Genomic DNA, 16,271 nt, shown 5'->3' on the forward strand with positions numbered 1-16,271 from the left:
CAAAACCAGTAATATGCCTACGTGGCCAATTTTGGGGTGACATATCCTCAACCCCTTCAAGGAGTTATTATCCCCTAATTACTAATGAGGAAACTGAAACAGATATTAAGTGATTTTCCAAAATCACTTGGGCAAACAAATGAAGGACTGGAACATTGGTCTACATCTGTCTGTCTCTTCACCCTCAAAAACACTGCTCAAAGCCAAAAAAAACTTTAAAGTCAGATTTTACTCTCAGACACGGAAAATATACCAATGATTACAGGTAATATATTTCTATACTTCTAAAATCTTATTTTCTAATGTTTGCTCCCTAGGATTTTGGGGGTTTTTTTTGGTTTTTGTTTGTTTTTGCTTTTTTGCTTTCTTTTGTTATTTTGCTTGTTATTGATATACTAGTGAAGTTAATAAAGCTTTGGATGTTGTCATAAGCAGCTCATGGACTTTATGTTGCCATAAAGTCCTAAACTTGCCTTTTCTAGAGCCCACTTATTCACAAATTTTCTCTTTTGATTTATACCTTCACAAAGTGTTTCACTGTTAATATTGTTGGTTGCTAATGGTCAAACCTACTTTGGAAAGAATTGCAGTATTAGAACATTTTAGTGCAGATGTTAGAGATTGTAAACATATAAATTGCTCACAATATAGTCTCGTAGAGCTCAAATTTGGCACTCAGACTTGTTACTAACATAAAAATGTGATTGAAATTTATTCACAGCCAGTTACAAGAGGGATAAATGAGGAAAAAAGAGTGAAAAGGTATTTAAAATCAATAAAGATACAAATGTGAGGAAATAATGCAATAGGCACAGAAACATGTGAAAGTGTCAAGAAAATAATGGATTACACAAAAATTAGTATTGCTCTGAAGTATAAAGTCTTCTCCAAATTATCTTACTTTTCCAACTATTTTGATGCTACATGATGCTACATGTCTGGCCCACTGGTTCAAATTTTGAGTTTTTCCCTAGAGCAACAGCAGTACTAAGTCAGCAACTCTCCCTATCATCATCCAAGGATACAACCCCTTGACCTTTGATACAGCATGTTAATCAGTGAATTATTTTAAAAATCCTTTTACAGACACTTGCTAGTCTTTGGCAATAGTTTTAAAATAAACTGAAAAGTATCTCTTTTAAAGTTGAAAGAGTACTAAGTAGTTGAAGATAAATATGTTCTTGTGAATAAAATTTTGTCCATGTTCATAAACAAAAGGTCTACATTTGTTTCTCATAATCCATAAACACTTCATAAGAAAAGACCTCTTTGAAGGTTGATTATCTTATTAAAACAGGAAAAAGAACACCATTTTTGAGAAATTGGGGGTGGCATATATATTTCTAATGTGGCTTTTGAGAGACAAGGTTTGAATATGGCCCAGGAACTTCAGAGGTACTGTCATCACAATGGCTGGCAGAAACAAAAATACCATAGCTCTCTGAAGCGCCAAGGCTTGCGGAGAACACCTGTGACTGCAGGTGGCTCTACTTGAAAAGAACTGCACCCCTTTCCTCTTCAATGGGGGGCACCATGTTCCACAGTGGGTCAGAGGTGACCATGGTGCTTTCAAGTTTAGTTTTATAATTTTGAAGAACTGGATTGTGAGCACTGACAAGTTCCCAATTTAGCCCGTTAAAAACATAAAAGTGGTCGGCTTTCCCTCCTTTAACATAAACCTTCATTCACTAACTACAGCAGGGGATTTCATCTAGTGACCTTCTTTTGAAATCCAATTTAAATTAAATGATTGATTTTAAGATTTTGCCAGACATATACTGGGGCTTTAAAAAAAAAAAGTAATCTTTATAGTACTCTCAATGGAGATTAAGTCAGGTTAGAAAAAAAAAAATTGTCACTAAAGAGTGATTTTTTTCCCCTGCTACCTTGTATACAAATTATTTATAGGAGTCTAGAAGACAGAACAGCACCAAATCTTAATACACTGAAAATATTTTGACACAATTGCACTTTTCAAGTATAAAATAGCAAACAAGGATGTGGCGGATGCATTCCTGTACTGGGCAATGGCTAAGAAATTTCTGACTAAAATATAATATGAAAAGTCAGAACTCATCTGGTATAGTACATTCAGTTCAGTATTCCACATTTAAGAGGGATATAGACAAATTCAGGTTTGTTAATAAATAAGAATTCAAAACCAAGTAATGCAATAGGAAAAACAATTGGGGGAAAACGGAAATACAAGCTCTGGAAATAGAAGCAGCCCAGGGTATAATATTCAAAGGCACACGATGTAGAAAAGTGATTGGATCGACTTTGTGAGCTTCCATGGGTTACAAATTGGTAGACAGATTCTAAACTCAATATAAAAAAGAATTTTCTAATGGAGAGACCCATCCAAATACGAAATAAGCTATCTTACAAGATCAGTTTCATCTTCTGAAGACATTCAAGGGAAAGGTGAATTAGGGATGCTAAAGAAAAGACTAAAGATTAAACTATAATATTGAGGTCCTTTCCAAGTCTAGAGTCTGAATTTTTTAGGATGAGAATTGTTTATAATTGGACAGCTCTCAAGCTGATAAAGAGGGCATGTCAAAGTAAAATACAAGCATATAATGAATAGCATTAGTTAGTAGAAGAAATAAATGTAACTAAGACATAGTTTGCAAATGCTTTTTTGATGAAGAGTCAGGGAATATCCAAACACAAGCAATGTGACAAGTTTTTGAATTATGAAAACCAGGATATACTGAAGAAACACAAGAAAAACCTCAAGAGAAATCATATTGGAAAAAAGCATTTTTGACACCATGCCTAGTAAAAGCAAACATTAGCAGTGGTGGGAAGAGACAAACACTAGTTTAAGAACACAAACTTTCAAATTATAGGAATATTAGAACTTTTTAGGCAGGAATGGTTCATAAGACATTTACTTTATCAAGATTACGTATCTACTAAAAATCATGCCACTCTTACAGTGTTAAATCCATGCTCCTTTAAAAAAAAAAAAAAAAAAAAAACTTAAAGAAGCTCTCTGGTTCCTCATGTTGCCTCTTCCTGCTGGCTTTATTCTGCGTTTGACTTTAATGTTTCGTCAAATCCATTCCAGATTTCCATTTGATTTCGGTGGACTTTGAAGATGGATCACCACGCTCATTAGGATGAAATTCTTTGGGAATAATTTTATTTTCAAAGTAAGGATTTTCATCAAAATAAAAATCTATCCTGTAACCTGATTTAATATCTTCAAATTCTGTCACTTCAACTCTGGTCAAATAATGCAGTGCATCTTCGTCCTCCTCCCCAAGCAGTGCGAACACTGGTGGATGGTTGACAAATGTTGTTACCCCCAAATTTGGGATGTTGGCGATCAGTTCTGACCTCTTCTGAAAAAGTGGTTGGCGGAGTTTGTTACATTTCTATTCGACTTTCAAAATCTCCTCACATTGTCTATTTCATTTTGTACTTCATCAATGTGTTCAATTGCTTCTTACTGTTCTTCTTGTCCCTTCTTAGGCAAGCCTGCAGGAGCAGATGTCTCCTTCGGTCCCACAGCAGGAGGTGGTCCAGAGAGCTTCTTTACCTGATTTGCTGACTATTCTGATGCAGGTGTGGATGAGTTAGGAGAGTTCATCAAAGACAATATTTGCCCAAAACCATTACAGTACTACTTGGTTCCTGATATGGATGATGAAGAAGGAAAAGGAGAAAAAGATGATGATGATGATGATGATGCAAAGGAGGAAAGATTAGAAGATACTGATGAAGTAGGGGATAAGGATGAAGGTGAAGAAGATGAAGATGATGAAGGGGAGGAAAGAGAGGAGGATGAAGGAGAAGATGACTAATAGAACACTGATGGATTCCAACCTTCCTTTTTAAAAATGTTCTCCAGTCCTTGGGAGCAAGCTGCAGTCTTTTTTTTTTTTTTTTTAATCTTGTCCTCAGTCACCCTGTTCTTGAGGTCTCTTTTCTCTACACCATGATTCTCAACTTATTTTGGAGAAAATACCTTGAGCAGAATAGAACAGGAAAAGAGTCTCTACCCCTTTCTGTTCAAAATTCATTTTTATCCCTTCCTGTCTGAACTATATGGAATCAACACTCCCAAGCTCTGTGGGAAAAAAGAAAAAACCTGCTCCCTTCACGCTACTGGAAGCTGGAGGGTGCTAAGTCCCTGTGTAGTAGTGCATACAATTCTAGTTTTTTCCTCCTTTCTCTGTATATTGGGATCAGAGAGCACACTGTGTCTCTGTGTGAATATGGACAGCTAGCATATACCAACATGTATCTGTCTATTTTTTCTTGTTTAAAAAAAGAAAAAAAAACTTTAAAAATGGGGTTATAGAAGGTCAGCAAGGGGTGAGTTTGAGACGTTTCAGTGGGTTAAGTGGGCATTTTGACAATGTGGTTTCTCCTTTAGCATGTTTAATTGTGATATCTGACAGACATCCTTGCAGTTTAAGATGACACTTTCAAAATAAATCCTCTCCTAACGATGGCTTGGGCCCTGCCACTCAGTGGGAGAATCAGCAGAACCTGTAGGGTCTTATTTGGTATTAACATTCTCTATTGTAATTATGTTCTTGTTTATTTTTAAATTTTCTCTTTGTTTCACTGGAAAGGAAAGATGATGCTCAGTTTTAAACATTGAAAGTGTACAAGCTTTGTTACAATAAAACTAAACGTGTTCACACACACACACCAAAAAAAAAAACCCTTAAAACTACTGATAGCATTCATAAACTCTGAAACAAAGGTAAGTTGCTTAGTGAACCCCAAAATCTGAGTTACTTTTTTTTGTTTTTTTAGAGTCAGGTCTGGCTCTGTTGTCCAGTGGTGTAATCATGGCTCACTGCAGCCTGAAACTCCTGGGGTCAAGTGATCCTCCTGCCTCAGCCTCCCAAGTAGTTGGGACTACAGGTGCACACCACCACTCTTGCTTCACAATTACTTTTAAAGCATCTATCTCATCTAATATTACTAGGTCAACAATTTTTAAAATATCTTTCTCTATAAATTTGGTGTGTGTCCCCTATATCTCAATCTAATCTAAGGGGGGAAAAAACCCTACCATAATTTCTGAACTGTGAAATTGAAGATTAGTTCTCAATCAAAATGTTCTTAATTGGCATTGATGTTCTAAGTGACTGCATAAGCAGCAGATGTCCCTGATTTGACTAAATTAAAATACAAGTTGCTTTTTAAGAATCTATTTGAGGCCAGACATGGTGGCTCATGCCTGCAATCCCAACTCTGTGGGAGGCCGAGGCGGGGGCTGGGGTGGGGAGTATTGCTTGAGCCCAGGAATTTGAGACTTCTTTTCTACAAAAAAAAAAAAAAGGAAAATCAGCACGGTGACTCATGCCTATAATCCCAGCACTTTGGGAGGCTGAGGTGGGCAGATCACAAGGTCAAGAGATCCAGACCAGCCTGGCCAACATGGTGAAAACCCTTCTCTACTAAAGATACAAAAAATTAGCTGGGCATGGTGGCACGTGCCTGTAACCCCAGCTACTCAGGAGGCTGAGGCAGGAGAATCGCTTGAACCCAGGAGGCAGAGGTTGCAGTGAGCCAAGAGATCATGCCATTGCACTCCAGCCTGAGAGACAGAGTGACATTCCATCTCAATAAATAAATAAGGAAAATTAGCTAGGTGTGGTGGCATGTGCCTGTGGTTCCAGCTACTTGGGAGGCTGAGGCGGGAGAATCGTTTGAGCCCAGGGCCCAGGAGCTCAAGGCTACAGTGAGCTGTACTCCAGCATAGGTTACAGAATGAGATTTTTTTCTCAAAAAAAAAAAAGTTTTGTATTGTTTTAAAAATAAAGAATCTATTTGAAAACATATTAGCTATGTCAATAGGTTTTTGAAAATGAAGACTACTGCCAAATGCCTTCAAGAGGGAATACTTAAATAATTATTAATCGTGGGTATATTTTCTTCCAGCTGCTTTAGAATTTGTATGCAAAACCAAAATTCTTAAACTTTTTATCTTGAGAAAGCTGTAGATTTATATGCAGTTATGAGAAATGATACAGAGGGGTACCATGTTCACTTTACCCATTTTCCCCAAATAACATCTGGAAAACTGTGGTACAATATCACAGCCAGGATATTGGCATCAATACAGCCAAGATACAGAGCAATTGTATCACTAGAAGGAATCCTCTTGTCCTTTCATAGTCGCATCCAGAGCACTCCTGTTTTCTCACCACCACCCTCAGCCCTGGAAAACACTAATTTCTTCTCCATTTCTTTGTCACTACAAGAATGATAATATAAATGGGATTAAACAAAATGGAATATGTCCCTTTGGGGACGAGCTTTTGCTACTCCACATAATCCTCTGGAGATTCATTCAAGTTGTGTGTATTAACAGATTACTCATTTTTATTGCTAAGTAGTACTCCATGATATGGATGTACTACACTCTGTTTAATATACTGAAGAACAAGTGGGTTGTTCTCAGGTACTGGCTATGATGAATAAAGTTACAATGAACATTTAAGTGTATGTTTTTGTGTGAAAACAGTTTTAATTTATCTGGAATACATATGCAGGAGTGCAACTGCTTGCTGGCATGTACGACAACTGCATATTTAGTTTTACAAGAAACTACTACACTGTTTTGCAGTGATTATAGTATTTTACATGCACACCAGGAATGATCCAGTCTTCTTGAATCCTCACCAGCATTTGGTGTAGTTACTATTTTAATTTTAGCAGTCTGATAGATATGTAGTGATATCTCATTGTAGTTTTAGTATCCATTTCCCTAATGATGTTGAATATATTTTCATCTGCTTATTGGCCATCTACATATTCTGTTTTCTCGCCATTTTATGATTATTTTATCTGTAGCGTTTTGACACATTTATGTATTGTGGATTTGAGACCTCTTTGGGTATGTGCTTTGCAAACATTTTCTCTGAGTTTCTAGCTTGTCATTTCATCATCTTAACAAGAACTTTATATCACAATCTTGAAGTACTCCAATTTGTCAATTTTTCCTTGTATTGACAGTATTCTCATGTCAAGTCTAAGAACTCTTTGACTAATCCTACAGCTGAAGATTTTCTCCAGTTTTATTTTTCTAACATTTTCAAATTTTACATGTTAATCTATAATCTATTTTAGTAAACTTTTGCATAAGGTAGAAAATTTAGGTTGAAGTTTATTTCTATGGATGTCCAACAGCTCTGGTATCATTTGTTGAAAAGTCTATCATTCCTCCACTGAAATGCTTTTGTACTTTTGTCAAAAATTAGTTGTGCATATTTGCGTAGGTCTATTTCTGGGTTGTCTATTCTGTTCCATCAATATGTCTATCCCTCCACTGATACCACACAGTCTTGATTACTATAACTATATAAGACTAAAAATTAGGGAGACTGATTGCTCCCACTTTATTCCACTTTTACAAGATTGTTTTAAGTGTTCTAATGTTTGTCTTACCATATAATTTTGAAATAATCTCTATGTCTACATCTGTAAAAATGTCTTCCAAGAATTTGATAGGAATTGTCTTAAACAGCTTTTGATTTGGAGAAAAATGACATCTTTATTACTTTGAGTTGTCCAATCTGTGAACACAGTATGCATCTCCATTTATATAAATTTTCTTCTTTCATCTGTTTTATAGTTTTCATTATAAATTCCTGTATATATTTTATTGGATTTACATCTTACTACCTCTTTTAAGAGAGAAACAACTTCAAGGGAGGGATGTAGGAAGGGAAAGAGAGAAGGAGGGAGAAAACAAGTGTTTATAAATAGTATATTTTTTAATTTTAATAACCACCTGTTCATTACTAGTATATAGAAATACAACTGCAACCTTGCTCATCTCATTTATTAAATTCTGGAGGGGTTTTGTTTAGATTCCTTGGTATTTTCTATATTCTATATATACAATCATGTCAACCACAAAGAGAAAGGAAAGTTTTATTTATCCATTCTGATCTCTATGTCTTATTTCCTTTTCTTTTTATTTATTTTTGGCTTTATTTCATTAGCCAGAATTCCCAGCACTGTGTTAAATAAGAATGGTGATAGTGGACTTCTTTGTCTTGTTCCCAAAGTTAGAAAGAAAGAATGTAGACGTTAGCCACGAAGTATATTGTCACATTTCAGTTTTTAACAGATCTTCTTTATTAAGACTTGACAGTTCCCCTCTGTTCCTATTACTCTGAGCCATTTTATTTCAAATGGGTGTTTAATTTGGCAAAATACTTTTTCTTCATCAACTAATATAATTTTTTCTTCTTTAGCTTGTTACTGTGTTGGGATTTTAAATACAAAACAAGCTTAATATTTCTAGAATAAACCCTACTTGGTTACGGTGTATAATTCTTTTTATATATTGCTGAATTGTATTTGCTAATATCTTGTTAAGAATTTTGCTCCTAATTCACGAGGAATATTGACCCGTAGTTATCTTCTTCTTACTATCTTTATCTGGTTCTAATATTAGGGCAATACTGGCTTCATAAAATGAATTGGGTAGTGTTCCTTCTTTTTCTCTTTTCTGGAAGAATCTATACTAGATTAGTGTGAATTCTTCTTCAAATGTTTCAGAAAACTGTCCATTGAAAACACATGTACATGTAGGTTTACCTATGTTACATGCTTTTAAGTTACAAATTAAATTTTATTAACAGTTACAGGGTAATTATAGTATTTCAGATTTGGTAAGTTGTGGTAGCGTTTTTTTAGAAATAGATCCATTTCATCTAAATTACCAAATGTATGTATGTAGAGTTATTCCTAGTATCCTTTTACTGTTATTTTGATGTCTGCACAGTGACATAAGTTAAAAATTAAAGAGAAGGAAACTTTATTGTATTTAGCCATACTTTTACTCTTTCCATTTTTTCTTCTCCATTTCATAGAATGTCCATTAACCATTCTAAGATAAGTCTGCTGGCAACAAATTATCTTAGTTTTCATTCATCTGAGAATGTCTTAATTTGATCATCATTCTAGAAGAATATCTTCACTGATTTCTAATTAATAAACTTGTAAGAAATATCTTAATGCACAAAGCATTTTTAACTTATAGTTGGCCTACAGCCTTAGAATAGATTACCTTATATTTAATAATTCAATGATCATTCTCTAGGACTTATTAACGTAAGTACTCACAAATTGTTTTCCAGAAAGCTTGCAGAAAATTAGACACCATGAAAAAACTGTAAAGAAGTGATCCCTAGTTGACCTCAGAAAACTCAACTCCACACTCCATGATTCTACATGATCCCACTGAAGAGGATCATTTTCGTGTTAATTTTTAGGCAGGACAAAGAGGAATAAACTTTGAATAGCAGTGAGAAGTTTCTTTCGCCTTTGACATTCTAAATCAGGAACTGTTTCCTCACATGCCATTTCACCTTGGCATTTTGCTTCACTTTTCTCTCACAGTTCAGAAATTTCATTGAGGATGCATATCCTATCCTGAATCTCCCTTTGTATTAAGAGGTTAGAAATGAATTTAGGCCAACTCTCATTTTACACATGTAGAGTAAGTCCTTGAAAAAGAAGCATTACTTAGTTACTTGCATACTTACTTGAAAAATTAAGACTAGAGCTAAAGTTATTGATGTTCCTTTAGTGATATTTGCTCTATGAGTAGATTCATAAATCTACTCATCAGTCATTTTCTCAGCCTGAAAAACTGCTACACACCCAGAAAAGAAACACCGTACCTTTGAACTTATATATGAGATTCTTTTTAAAAAATGACTCTTTAAATTATATCAAAATAATGCAAACATGCAGAAAATTACTATATAATTTTGTCATCTATTGCAAGGAACATGTAATTTTCATTCATTTATTTTTAAAACGGGATCTCTGGTAAAATCATCAATAATATCGATATATTTAGCATTTGTCTCTGCCCTATAAAAAGAAGAATAACAACGATATTCTGCAGACCCTCAGCACCATGGCTAAACTATGCATGTAGTATTCATTCTATAAAAAAAATTGTCCTTCATATTATCCAAGTCTTTATGAACTTGATCCAAATTTATCTTGTAAATATATCTACACATACATATATGTTAAGATAATCTACCATTTTCTCACTTAGATGGAACAAAATGGTTTTATGGTCTTCTGCTATATCTGTCCATGTTGAAATTAGAATAAAAAGAAACATATTTCACATATATTAAGGGTACAACTACAGATTATCATGCTAATTTTTTAAAACTGACAATTAGATTATTTATTTCATTTGAGTGTATATGTCCACATTTGCATTTTAATATAAATTGTTTATTGATTCCATTAATCAAGAGAAAATAAAATGGGAGGTTGGAAATTATTAACACTTAACACATCATTTCATGGGGGCTCATTAAAATAAAGGCTCAAAATTATGACTATGTGGGATGGAAGAAAATTATAAAGCAAATAATTATATACATAATTGTTTTAAAATTATCCTCTAGGTTGGAGACACTCACATTTAAAAATTCTTTAGCGACTTAATTAAAATAGAAAGAATTATCACTTTTCAAAAATATGACCAAGAGATTTAATTTTGGCTTTTCACATTTATTTTGACATTTTAAAATGCATTTTAATGTGAGGAAACAAAACACCATTTTACATTTAAAATGAAGTTTTTCTTTTTACCTTTTTTTGTAGATCTCTTAGAGTAAAACCATTTCATAGTAAGTTAAAAAGCGTAGCATTAAAATGTCATCACCATTAAAAAACATATAAATTTATGAGCTAAAATATCTCCATATTTAAAAATATATACTTTGCAAATTAATTTATTTAAAAATAAATCATAATTTTTATTTAAAAATATTGCTTTCATAAATTCCTCAGGAAACTAAATTAAATCAATGATATAAAACAGCAATTTAAAAGGCTGTCATATATGACAGCATGAGAAGGTCAAATTATTTTTGACATGGAAATAATTTTTTTTTTTGAGACGGAGTCTCGCACTGTCATCTAGGCTAGAGTGCAGTGGCATGATCTCTGCTCACTGCACCCTCCACCTCCCGGGTTCAAGTGATTCTCCTGCCTCAACCTCCTGAGTAGTTGGGATTACAGGTACCTGCCACCACGCCCGGCCATTTTTTTGTATTTTTAGTAGAGATGGGGTTTCACTCTGTTGGCCAGACTAGTCTTGAACTCCTGACCTCGTAATCCGCCTGCCTCAGCCTCCCAAGACATGGAAATAATTTTTAATAACAAGAGCCAAAATTAATGGCAGACCATCTTGTTTTAATATATGAAATTTAAAGAGCACTTAGTATATATACTTTTATTTTAGAAAGAATTCTAATAGTTAACGAGCATTTATTTGAGCGCAAGCATATGCTATGGAAATAAAGTCAAAAGGCAAGTCGCTGAAATGACATGTGGTCCAGTAAAAAGAGTAAAATGGGGAGGGTTTTTATTTTGGGAAGTGTAATTTATACAATATTAGATTTGTTTAAGTAGATTATACTTAAACAGTATTTAAATAAAAAAGGAACGTCCTGATTGAGTTGCAGTGAGGTGGCGGGAAGAATGTCAACCAGGCAGGAATGAGGATGGGGACAGGAGATCTTCTATGAAAGTTTCTTATAAGGTAAGAAAGATATGTGGTCTTAAAATATAAGATAGTCCATAAAGCAAAGTAGAGGAGGGAGTGCATTCCAAATGAAAGGAAATGTCATGTGTAAAGTCACAGAGACTCAGTATACGAGAGGACAGCAACACCTAGGAACTCTGCAGGGAGACACTCTCAGCAAGAAGGACCTCATGGAGGCGGGCCCCTGACCTTGGAGTTCTCAGTCTCTATCACTGTAAGAAATAAATTCCTTGTCTTTATAAATTACCCAGTTTCAGTTACTCTGTTATAAGCAACAGAAAAGACACCACTGAATGTTTTCCATTTGTGAGTCACATGTCAAATTTGCATTTTAGAAAGCTTACTCTGCACTTTGGAGAATACATTTGGTGATGGATTGACTGTATTCGAATCAACTGTCTCTCAAGGTTACCTTATAATTATACCTCCTGCTGTGGCTTATTATTTAATGCTATAATTTAATAGATTCGACCTAGAAAATTGTGAATCTTTTTATTGTTGCTATCATTTCGGAAAAGTTAAGTATATGAAAATGTAAGGGAAATGGAGAAACACCATTGTCATTCAAACATTTTTGAGGGGATCCTAAGAGACTGCCCTCCTCCTGGCTTTCAAAGAGCCCTGGTTGTGACTTAAGGGAAGTCACAGCATGCTTTGGTCTCCTTATAAGGCTGTTCCACAAGCCAAAATATTCAGTACCCTCATCCAACAATTCTTCACCCCCCAACAGAAAATTACTCCTAACCACATCTTTTGTACCTACTATCCTTCTTTGGCTGTCCTGTCCACGCTTATCCAAATTAGAATTCTCACGGTCTATTACCCGAATCATTCCTTTACATCACTCTCCTAGTCCTAACAAAACTCCACCCTTAGTTGAATTTGATCCCTAAGGAATCCTATCACATTTCCTTAGTGAACTACTCTCCCACTCTTGCAGTGGACAATACCATACTTCCTCTCACCTGGAATTTCCAATACCTCTCCCTCATTCACTTTCAGTGGATGGCCTTGCCTTTTATTTAAATGAGAAAATGGAAGCAATTAAAAAGCATCAACACCCAATCAAATCTACCTCTTTCCCTGCAAAAAACCAATATACTTCACCTCCTTTTTTATTACGTCAGATAAATTGCCCCTGCGTTTTTCTAAGAACCCTATCAGCTCAATCCCATCAGCTGAATTATCACCTTTTAAAAGAAACGTTTTGACTTTTGACCTCCATTCCAGCTACCAAACCCACTTTTCTACTACTTTGTAAATATCCTCTCTCTATACATAAAAGTTTTCTACACTTGCTGCCTTCACTTTCTCACTTTCCATTTTCTTCTTAACCCATATGAATCAGAATTTCAGCCCAACCATTCCAGCAAAACCATTTTTAGTCTAAATAAATGACCACCATGCTAAATCAATGGCCAATTCTCAATCCTCATCTAAATTAAACTCTGCAAATGCAGCTGGCATTTTGAGCACTAACTCCTTCTAAAACATGCTTATTTAAATAGGTCCTCCCATTTCACCTGCATATCCTTCTTTATCTTCTTAGCTCCCAGCTTCTGTTTTTCTTCCTGACCTCTTTATGTTAGAGTAACTTGGAGCTCACTAGCTCAACCACATCTTTCTTCACACACACTCTTCAGATGATCTGATACAAGCTCACTGCTTTGAATGCCTTTTATAAACAGATGATTTCTGACTCAAATTGCCAGTCCGAACCTCCCCACTAAATTCCAGGCTTATATTTTTAAGTGCCTACTCAATATTTCCGCTTACATAGCAAACACGCATCTCACACTTGTGATATCCAAAACTAACCTCTTGATTTTCCCCCAAGTCCTTCTCCTCCCAGTTCCCCATGGATTTGTGAATGGCTACAGTGTCCCTTATGACAGAAGTCCCATTTTCAGAGGCCTTTTTACCTCTTGGTCAAAAACGTCGGAGTTAACTTCTTTCTTCCCCTCATATACAACCAATCACTCAGCAAGTTTTTTTTTTAAATCAGTTATACCTTCAACATGCACTCCATATTTAATTTAATTAATTATTAAAGCCCCTGATGCTACTGCACTGATCTAAGACAGCTTCTCACTGGACTATTGCAATACAAATATCTTAAATCTGCCCACCAGTTCTACATCTGCTCAACATCTCTCTTCCTTCTAGAACAGAAAAAATGATCTTTTCAGTAATGTCATACCATTTCCCTGATCCAAACCTTTTAAAAGCTGTTAAAACAGCTCCCCATCAAACACAGAATAAACTGAATAAAACAGAAGAAAATTGAATCTCCTTACAAGGGCCTACAAAGTTTTATATGATCTGACAACTGCCAAACTCTCTGGAGTCTCCTGAAATTCTCCCTCACTTACCAATCTACATCTCCCTGGCCTTCCTTTAAACACACCAACCCCACTGCCCCTGCAGGGACTTCACAATTGCTTTTCTCCTCACTGTTTGCTTATTCTCAGAATATGATATTGCACGTCACTTCATTCAGGTCTCTGCTTAAATATCACCTTTTCAGAATGCCATCTTGACCACACACTAATAGACAGCCACTTTACAACATAACACTGAATCTTTCTAGCTGGTTGCCTTTTTCTTCATAGTACTTCTTGCTACCTAGAAATGTACTTTGTATTGTTGGTCTTCCTCACCAAAGTATAGGGCTGTGAGGGTTGGTGTCTTATCTGTTTTCTTCACTGCTTCATTCCCAGGGTTCAGGAAGGTTGGGTATCCAGTAGGTACTCAAATTTTTGTTAAATTAGTTGATTTAGCATCTATGGTGTGCCAGACATTATTATTATTATTTGAGACAGGGTTTCACTCTGTCACCAAGGCTGGAGTACAGTGGCATGACCATGGCTCACTGCAACCTCCTGGCCTCACTGCAGCCTCCAGGTTGCCTGGGCTCAGGCAGTCTTCCTGCCTCAGCCTCCTGAGTAGCTGGGACTTCAGGTGAGAGCCATCATGCCTGGCTATTTTTATTTTCATTTTTTAAATAAAGAGGGGGGGTCTCACTATGTTGCCCAGGCTGCTCTTGAACTCCTGACCTCAAGCATTCTTCCTGTCTTAGCCTCCCAAAGTACGAAAATTACAAGCATGAGCCACTGTGCCTGACCCAGACTTATTTTTAATATAGGATCTGTATTAGTCCATTTTCATACTGCTATAAAGAACTGCCCAAGGCTAGGCAATTTATAAAGGAAAAAGGCTTAACTGACTCACAGTTCCACATGGCTGGGGAGGCCTCAGGAAACTTACAATCATGGCAGAAGGCAAAGAGGAAGCAAGGCACCTTCTTCACAAGGCGGCAGGAAAGAGAAGTCCCGAGCGAAGGAGGACAAGCCCCTTATAAAACCATCAGATCTTGTGAGAACTTACTCACTATCATGAGAAAACATGGGGGAAATGCCCCCATGATTCAATTACCTCCACCTGGTCTCCCTTTGACACATGGAGATTATGGGGATTATGGAGATTACATTCAAGATGAGATTTGGGTGAGGACACAAAGCCTAACCATACCAGGATTCTCACAAGCATATTACTTAGGCCTCAATGTTTGTTCATAAAGCCTCCTGCTCCTAACATGTAATATTCATATATTTAATACAGAAACAGTATTTCATATCTATTTTTAAAGTAAACTTCCCACTTGCACAGTCTAGAAATGTGTATTCTTGCCCTATTGTCTATAAATTTTAGGTGTGTTGAGATTATGAATTTCAGAAAACCAAAATATTAAATAATATATGATCAACTGGTATAAACTTTTGGACTTTAGATGTGATACACACACATGCATACACACACACATAACATGTAAATAAATAAGAAAATAACCTAGTAGATATTTATTTGAGCCAGTTCATATCTATAAGGTAACATAACTTAAAAACACACACAAGAAGCATATCTCTACTTTCTACAGGATGTTAATGTACCCTGCAGAAAGAATGGAAAAGAACCAAGTCTCCTTCTGGTTTGTTCCCAGTGTGTCTGAATTAGCTAGGTTTATGATCAAATAGCCTAAAATATTCACATTTCTTAAGGAAACTTTCTAGCAGCAGCCACTTTTTTCTACCTGCTAAAATAATCACCATAGCAGGGAAAAGAGCCAACCACAGGGAAGACAAAAGAGTAGGGCCCTAAAATAAAACCACGGCTACACTTTTCCTGACATAGACTCAAATCCTTCCCTGCCTCAGAATCCTGCCTGCCCTTATGTTATGAGGGAGGGGGAGGGGGAGGGGGAGGGAGAAGGAGGAATGTGGTGGGGGGAAGAAAAACACAGAAACCAAGAATAGAATGCTTCACTCCTGCCTTGATAGGAGATATTTTCAGGTCTTTATCAGTTAAGAGAATACAATCTAAGACTCTAGACACTACTGATACCTTCTTCTCAGGATATTTGATTCTGACATTCCTATTTTTGCATTGGCTATGATCTTTTAATATTTTACACTTCAGTCACTGGAGGCACCTGGAGTCTGTAAATTAAGACTTTTAGAAAGAACATAGAGACAACTATTCCCTTACATCTTTCCTAAAACTGATAAGTACCAATAAAAAATAAAATCCTGGACTTTTTTTTTTTTTAGACTGTGTCTCACTCTGTTGCCCAGGCTGGAGTGCAGCAGCATGATCATAGCTCACTGCAGCCTCGGACTCTTGGGCTCAAGCAATCCTCCCACCT

The 16,271-nt window shown here is 35.9% G+C and overlaps 1 protein-coding gene and 1 pseudogene across 1 annotated transcript in view; both read right to left on the reverse strand.

Moving 5' to 3' along the window:
* The window catches only part of GBE1 (1,4-alpha-glucan branching enzyme 1), a 275,660-nt gene that overhangs the window by 121,980 nt on the left and 137,409 nt on the right, over positions 1-16,271 (reverse strand). The window lies entirely within an intron of this gene.
* On the reverse strand, positions 2,193-3,562 carry LOC104005640 (protein SET-like; annotated as a pseudogene).

This window comes from Pan troglodytes, chromosome 2 (assembly GCF_028858775.2).
Source record: "Pan troglodytes isolate AG18354 chromosome 2, NHGRI_mPanTro3-v2.0_pri, whole genome shotgun sequence".
Lineage (NCBI taxonomy): Eukaryota > Metazoa > Chordata > Mammalia > Primates > Hominidae > Pan > Pan troglodytes.